Source organism: Oryx dammah, unplaced genomic scaffold, assembly GCF_014754425.2.
Source record: "Oryx dammah isolate SB20612 unplaced genomic scaffold, SCBI_Odam_1.1 HiC_scaffold_27, whole genome shotgun sequence".
Classification (NCBI taxonomy): Eukaryota; Metazoa; Chordata; class Mammalia; order Artiodactyla; family Bovidae; genus Oryx; species Oryx dammah.
In genome coordinates, this window is record NW_024070211.1 from 41,211,063 (window position 1) to 41,216,657 (window position 5,595).

Consider the following 5,595-nt stretch of genomic DNA (forward strand, 5'->3'; position numbering starts at 1 on the left):
GGACAGGGAGGCCTGGCATGCTGCAGTCCATGGTGTCACAGAGTCAGACACGACTGAGCAACTGTAGGGGTTGGGCACTTTTCTGAGTGGCAGAGATTAACACAGTCAGCTAAATCTCAATTAAAAAAAAAAAAAAAAAAAGATGTGAAAGACGTTTTCTTTCTCAAGGGAGGGTGAAAAATCCCGCCATGAATCTAGGGCCTTGAAATGAGACCTAGGGGTATATTCCAAAAGCTTGGAAACTATTTAAATTTGGGGAGTGGTTAAGAAAGAGGCTACTAATTTAGCATATGTATCAAGAACAGCACTGTGAGGAGTTCTCTTAAACTGGCAGATTCTTGCTAAAACAAGATTTTGCAAAACAAATTCTTGTTAAAGAGAGGGTTCAGGTGAAATGGAATAAAGTGTGGTCGAGTGAGGCGTCTTTGTCAATATATAGATACCTACACACATACAGGCACAGACATACACACATGCCCTAGTTTACTGTATGGTCAGACCGTTCAAGATGGCTGTTCTCTGCTCTCTGTACATCCTCTGCCTGACCGGTGCCTGCTTCATCTACGACTCACATGACTGATCTTCCTACCTACTTGCCCCAGGCCCCAGTTAGAGATTGTTCTTCAGTTCAGTTCAGTTCAGTCGCTCAGTCGTGTCCGACTCTATGCGACCCCATGAATCGCAGCACGCCACGCCTCCCTGTCCATCACCAACTCCCGGAGTTCACTCAGACTCATGTCCATCGAGTCCGTGATGCCATCCAGCCATCTCATCCTCTGTCGTCCCCTTCTCCTCCTGCCCCCAATCCCTCCCAGCATCAGAGTCTTTTCCAGTGAGTCAACTCTTCGCATGAGGTGGCCAAAGGACTGGAGCTTCAGCTTTAGCATCATTCCTTCCAAAGAAATCCCAGGGCTGATCTCCTTCACAATGGACTGGTTGGATCTCCTTGCAGTGCAAGGGACTCTCAAGAGTCTTCTCCAGTGCTCACTTCGGCAGCACATATACTAAAATCGGAACGATACAGAGAAGATTAGCATGGCCCCTGCGCAAGGATGACACGCAAATTCGTGAAGCGTTCCATATTTTTTTTAAAAAAAAAGAGTCTTCTCCAACACCACAGTTCAAAACCATCGATTCTTCGGCGCTCAGCCTTCTTCACAGTCCAACTCTCACATCCATACATGACTACTGGAAAAACCATAGCCTTGACTAGATGGACCTTAGTCGGCAAAGTAATGTCTCTGCTTTTGAATATGCTGTCTAGGTTGTTCATAACTTTTCTTCCAAGGAGTGAGCGTCTTTTAATTTCATGGCTGCAATCACCATCTGCAGTGATTTTGGAGCCCCCCAAAATAAAGTCTGACTGTTTCCACTGTTTCCACTGTTTCCACTGTTTCTCCATCTATTTCCCATGGAGTGATGGGACCAGATGCCATGATCTTCGTTTTCTGAATGTTGAGCTTTAAGTCAACCTTTTCACTCTCCTTTTTTACTTTCATCAAGAGATTGTTCTTATCAAAGGGTAATTATGAGCAGGCACCGGTGCTGGTTTCTCTGGTAACTAAAGGAAATCAGTCCTGAATATTCATTGGAAGGACTGATGCTGAAGCTGAAACTCTAATACTTTGGCCGCCTGATGCGAAGAACTGACTCCTTGGAAAAGACCCTGATGCTGGCAGAGACTGAAGGCAGGAGGAGAAGGGGACAATAGAGGATGAGTTGGTTGGATGCCATTACTGACTCAATGGATTTGAGCAAGCTCTGGGAGTTGATGATGGACAGGGAAGCCTGGCGTGCTGCAGTCTGTGGTGTCTCAGAGTCAGACATGACTGAGCAACTGAACTGAATGAGCCGACTGACATCAATTCCCCCCAAAACTGGCAATCTTCCCTTCCCTTGGGAATGAAGGCTGCCACCATATCCTGCCCACCATCTGCAGCACACCGTGGGATGTTGCTCCAAGACCTTGCCTCAGATATGTAAGTTCCCCCATCCATTAGAGTACTGATATCTCTGCTGCCGATTCTGGGCTCTTTCTTTGGTCTTGAAGCTGAGGAAGTGCAGGCCTTGTAGGCCAGAAGGATATAGCCCAACACGTACTCAAAAAGCAGTATACTGTAACACAGTTTTGGACCCATTAATTTTTTATTTTACTTTAATTTACTGAAATTATCTTGCTGAATACTCCACATCAGTATACAGAAAAATTCTTTTTTTTTCTCTCTTTTCTTTTTAAATTTCTTTATTTTTTAATTGAAGGATAATTGCTTTACAGAATTTTGTTGTCTTCTGTCAAACCTCAACATGAATCAGCCATAGATATACATAGATCCCCTCCCTTTTGAAACTCCCTCCCATCTCCCTCCCCATCCCACCCCTCCAGGTTGATACAGAGCCCCTGTTTGAGTTTCCTGAGCCATACAGCAAATTCCAGTTTGGCTATCTATTTTACACATGCTAATGTAAGTTTCCATGTTACTCTTTCCATACATCTCACCCTCTCCTCCCCTCTCCCCATGTCCATAAGTCTATTCTCTATGTCTGTTTCTCCCTTGCTGCTCTGTAAATAAATAATTCAGTACCATTTTTCTAGATTCTGTATATAGTGTTAGAATATGATACCTATCTTTCTCTTTCTGGCTTACTTCAGTCTGTATCATAGGTTCTAGGTTCATCCACCTTATTATAACTGACTCAAAGGTGTTCTTTTTTATGGGTGAGTGCATGGCCAAGAGGAGCTACCCCGTGTCCGAGGCCAGAGGCGGCACCCAAAAGGAGCCACCCCGAGTCCGAGGTCAGGGGCGGAGGCCGAGAGGAGCCACTGGGCACCCAAGGCCAGGGGTGGCCAGGAGGAGCCACCCTGCACCCGAGGCCAAGGGCGGCGGCTGGGAGGAGCAACCCCACACCCCAGGCTGGGGCGGCGGCCGAGAGGATCAACCCCACGTCCAAGGAACGGTAGCTGCCTGGGCGCAGGAGGGCCTAGAGGAGCCATCCTACGTTGAAGGTCAGGAAGGGTGGCAGTGAGGAGACACCCCTCATCCAAGGTAAGGAGCAGTGGCTGCGCTTTGCTGGAGCACCCAAGTAAGATGGTAGGTGTTGCAAGAGGGCATCAGAGGGCAGACACACTGAAACCATACTCACAGAAAACTAGTCAATCTAATCACACTAGGACCACAGCCTTGTCTAACTCAAGGAAACTAAGCCATACCCGTGGGGTAACCCAAGACGGGTGGGTCATGGTGGAGAGGTCTGACAGAATGTGGTCCACTGGAGAAGGGAATGGCAAACCATTTCAGTATTCTTGCCTTGAGAACCCCATCAACAGTATGAAAAGGTAAAATGATAGGATACTGAAAGAGGAACTACCCAGGTCAGTAGGTGCCCAATATGCTACTGGAGATCAGTGGAGAAATAACTCCAAAAAGAATGAAGGGATGGAGCCAAAGCAAAAGCAATACCCAGCTGTGGATGTGACTGGTGATAGAAGCAAGATCTGATGCTGTAAAGAGCAATATTGCATAGGAACCTGGAATGTCAGGTCCATGAATCAAGGCAAAATGGAAGTGGTCAAACAAGAGATGGCAATATTGAATGTCGACATTCTAGGAATCAGTGACCTAAAATGGACTGGAATGGGTGAATTTAACTCAGATGACCATTATATCTACTACTGCGGGCAGGAATCCCTCAGCAGAAATGGAGTAGCCATCATCGTCAACAAAAGAGTCTGAAATGCAGTACTTGGATGCAATCTCAAAAACGACAGAATGATCTCTGTTCGTTTCCAAGGCAAACCATTCAATATCACGGTAATCCAAGTTTATGCCCCAACCAGTAATGCTGAAGAAGCTGAAGCTGAACGGTTCTATGAAGACCTACAAGACCTTTTAAAACTAACACCCAAAAAAGATGTCCTTTTCATTATAGGGGACTGGAATGCAAAAGTAGCAAATCAAGAAACCCTTGGAGTAACAGGCAAATTTGGCCTTGGAATGTGGAATGAAGCAGGGCAAAGACTAATAGAGTTTTGCCAAGAAAATGCACTGGTCAGCAAACACCCTCTTCCAACAACACAAGAGAAGATTCTACACATGGACATCACCAGATGGTCAACACCAAAATCAGATTGATTATATTCTTTGCAGCCAAAGATGGAGAAGCTCTATACAGTCAACAAAAACAAGACCTGGAGCTGACTGTGGCTCAGATCATGGACTCGTTATTACCAAATTCAGACTCAAATTGAAGAAAGTAGGGAAACCGCTAGACCATTCAGGTATGACCGAAATCAAATCCCTTATGATTATACAGTGGAAGTGAGAAATAGATTTAAGGGCCTAGATCTGACAGATAGAGTGCCTGATGAACTGTGGAATGAGGTTCATGACATTGTACAGGAGACAGGGATCAAGACCATCCCCATAGAAAAGAAATGCAAAAAAGCAAAATGGCTGTCTGAGGAGGCCTTACAAATAGCTGTGAAAAGAAGAGAAGCGAAAAGCAAAGGAGAAAAGGAAAGATATAAGCATATGAATGCAGAGGTCCAAAGAATAGCAAGAAGAGATAAGAAAGCCTTCTTCAGTGATCAATGCAAAGAAATGGAGGGAAACAACAGAATGGGAAAGACTAGAGAATTCTTCAAGAAAATTAGAGATACCAAGCGAATATTTCATGCAAAGATGGGCTCGATAAAGGACAGAAATGGTATGGACCTAACAGAAGCAGAAGATATTAAGAAGAGGTGGCAAGAATACATGGAAGAACTGTACAAAAAAGATCTTCATGACCCAGATAATCAGGACATGACTGAGCGACTGAACTGAACTGATAGATCTCTTCAAGAAAATTAGAGATACCAAGGGAACACTTCATGCAAAGATGGGCTCAATAAAGGACAGAAATGGTATGGACCTAACAGAAGCAGAAGATATTAAGAAGAGGTGGCAAGATTACATGGAAGAACTATATGAAAAAAATCAAGACCCAGATAATCATGATGGTATGATCACTCATCTAGAGCCTGACATCCTGGAATGCAAAGTCAAGTGGGCATTAAGAAGCATCACTACAAACAAAGCTAGTGGAGGTGATGGAATTCCAGCTGAGCTATTTCAAATCCTAAAAGGTGATGCTGTGAAAGTGCTGCACTCAATATGCCAGCAAATTTGGAAAATGCAGCAGTGGCCACAGGACTGGAAAAGGTGAGTTTTCATTCCATTCCCAAAGAAAGAATGCCAAAGAATGTTCAAACTACCGCATAATGCACCTGTCTCACACACTAGTAGCTGCTGCTGCTGCTAAGTCACTTCAGTCGTGCCTGACTCTGTGCTACCCCATAGACGGCAACCCACCAGGCTCTGCCGTCCCTGGGGTTCTCCAGGCAAGAACACGAGTGGGTTGCCATTTCCTTCTCCAATGCACACTAGTAGAGTAATGCTCAAAATTCTCTAAGCCAGGCTTCAGCAATACGTGAACCGTGAACTTCCAGATGTTCAAGCTGATTTTAGAAAAGGCAGAAGAACCAGAAATCAAATTGCCAACATCTTCTGGATCATCAAAAAAGCAAGAGAGTTTCCTTTATTTCTGCTTTATTGA

At 44.8% G+C, this 5,595-nt stretch overlaps 1 non-coding gene across 1 annotated transcript; it reads left to right on the forward strand.

The window, feature by feature from the left end:
• The first annotated feature begins 980 nt into the window (after nt 1–980).
• LOC120855246 lies at nt 981–1,087 on the forward strand. Its single transcript, XR_005719210.1, has one exon. It is a non-coding gene; the product is annotated as a U6 spliceosomal RNA (small nuclear RNA).
• Nucleotides 1,088–5,595: the final 4,508 nt, after the last annotated feature.